Here is a 2444-nt window from a genome sequence, read left to right as displayed (position 1 = left end):
GTTTTTGGCGCCGTTGCCGGGGATTGTTTCGAGTATGGACAACTGACGGTTCATCTTGTTGCTTAGATTAGGTATTTTTTTTCAGAGTTCTTAAGAATGAGTTCTAGAGTTTCATGATGATCTGTTGAAGTCTGGCTGGCTGAGAAGCCATGTCTAATCTTATTGGACCGAGGTTTCAACTTATCATCACAAGAGCTTGTTGATTTCTATCAATCTTGCTATTGGAGCAATGATCTGCTAAGGCTTGGCTGGCCATTGGCCATGTCTAGTATTTTGGACCGAAGCTTTCTTTGAAAGCTTGGCTGGCTGTAAAGCCATGTCTAATTCCTGGACCGGAGTCTTAGACTAGCATTGCAATGATTCCTGGAATTCAAATTAAGAATTCTGAAACCTTTATTTTCTATTTCCATATAACTTTCGAAAAATTCAAAAAAAAAAAAAATTTTCAAAATCATAAAAACCAAAAATATTTTATGTTTCTTGTTTGAGTCTAGTATCTAATTTTAAGATTGGTGTCTTGCATGCATTGTTTATTTGATCTTGGTTCTATTTTCAAGTCAATAGTACAGGGAACTGAAGATTCAGAACATGCAGCAGAGGAATTACACAGAAAAAAACTAGGCGTTCAAAACGCCCAGTGAAGAAGGACAGACTGGTGTTTAAACGCCAGCCAGGGTGCCTGGTTGGGCGTTTAACACCCAAAAAGGTAGAGCATTGGGCGTTAAACGCCAGAATGTGCACCATTCTGGGCGTTTAACGCCAGGATGGCACAAAAGGGAAGATTTTGTTTTCAAATCATTTTTTTTCAAGTTTTTCAATTCAAATCTTTTTCAAATCAAATCTCTTCAATCAAATCTTTTTCAAAATCAATTTCTTTCCTTTTTCAAAGATACTTGCTGACAATTAATGATTTGATTGAACATCTCAAGTATGTTGCCTTTTCTGTTGAGAAAGGTTTAATGTTTGAATCATATCTTTTCTTGTTAGGCAAGTCATTAATTTTTAAAATCAAATCTTTTTAAAATTGTTTTCAAATCATATCTTTTCAATCATATCTTTTTAAAACCATAACTTTTCAATCAAATCTTTTTAATCACATCTTTTTCAAAATAGTTTTCAATCATATTTTTTTCAAAATCTTTTTCAAAAATCACTTGATTTCTTTCCCACTTTCAGTTTTCGAAAATTATCAATCAATGTTTCAAAATGTTTTTAAAATCTTTTTAACTTAATTTTCGAAAAATCTCTTCCTCTCTTCTCACATCCTTCTATTTATGGAGTACCACTCTTTCTCAATGCACAATTCGAACTCTATCTGATTAAGTTTGAATTCTTCTACCTCTTCCTTCTAATTTTCTTTTCCTCTGACACCTCAAGGAATCTCTATACTGTGACATAGAGGATTCCACATTTTCTTGTTCTCTTCTCTTTCATATGAGCAGGAACAAAGATAAAGGCATTCTTGTTGAAGCTGACCCTGAACCTGAAAGGACCTTGAAGCGAAAGCTAAGAGAAGCTAAGGCACAACTCTCTGTAGAAGACCTAACAGAAATCTTCAAAGAAGAAGAACCCATGGCAGCCGAAAACAACAACAATGCAAGGAAGGTGCTAGGTGACTTTACTGCACCTACTCCCGACTTCTATGGGAGAAGCATCTCTATCCCTGCCATTGGAGCAAACAACTTTGAGCTTAAGCCTCAATTAGTTTCTCTAATGCAACAGAATTGCAAGTTCCATGGACTTCCATTGGAAGATCCTCATCAGTTCTTAGCTGAATTCTTGCAAATCTGTGACACTGTCAAGACTAATGGGGTTGACCCTGAGGTCTACAGACTTATGCTATTTCCTTTTGCTGTAAGAGACAGAGCTAGGACATGGTTGGACTCACAACCTAAAGAAAGCCTGGACTCATGGGAAAAGCTAGTCAATGCCTTCTTGGCAAAGTTCTTTCCACCTCAAAAATTGAGTAAGCTTAGAGTGGAAGTCCAAACCTTCAGACAGAAGGATGGAGAATCCCTCTATGAAGCTTGGGAAAGATACAAACAATTGATCAGAAAATGCCCTTTTGACATGCTTTCTGAATGGAGCATCATAGGTATTTTCTATGATGGTCTCTCTGAACTATCCAAGATGTCTTTGGATAGCTCTGCTGGAGGATCTCTTCATCTGAAGAAGATGCCTACCGAAGCTCAAGAACTAATTGAAATGGTTGCAAATAACCAATTCATGTACACTTCTGAAAGGAATCCTGTGAACAATGGGACTAATCAGAAGAAAGGAGTTCTTGAGATTGATACTCTGAATGCCATTCTGGCTCAGAACAAGATATTGACTCAACAAGTCAATTTGATTTCTCAAAGTCTGTCTGGAATGCAAAATGCACCAAGCAGTACTAAGGATGCTTCATCTGAAGAAGAAGCTTATGATCCTGAGAACCCTTCAAT

General features: G+C 36.8%; 1 non-coding gene across 1 annotated transcript; it reads right to left on the bottom strand.

The window, feature by feature from the left end:
* Positions 1–1968: 1968 nt before the first annotated feature.
* LOC130958838 (small nucleolar RNA R71) lies at positions 1969–2076 on the bottom strand. The gene has a single exon (XR_009077941.1). It is a non-coding gene; the product is annotated as a small nucleolar RNA R71 (small nucleolar RNA).
* Between the last annotated feature and the right edge of the window lie 368 nt (positions 2077–2444).

Source organism: Arachis stenosperma, chromosome 10 (genome assembly GCF_014773155.1).
Source record: "Arachis stenosperma cultivar V10309 chromosome 10, arast.V10309.gnm1.PFL2, whole genome shotgun sequence".
NCBI classification, from domain to species: Eukaryota; Viridiplantae; Streptophyta; class Magnoliopsida; order Fabales; family Fabaceae; genus Arachis; species Arachis stenosperma.
The sequence above is the reverse complement of the archived record's forward strand: the minus strand, read 5'-3'. Positions and strand labels throughout refer to the sequence as shown.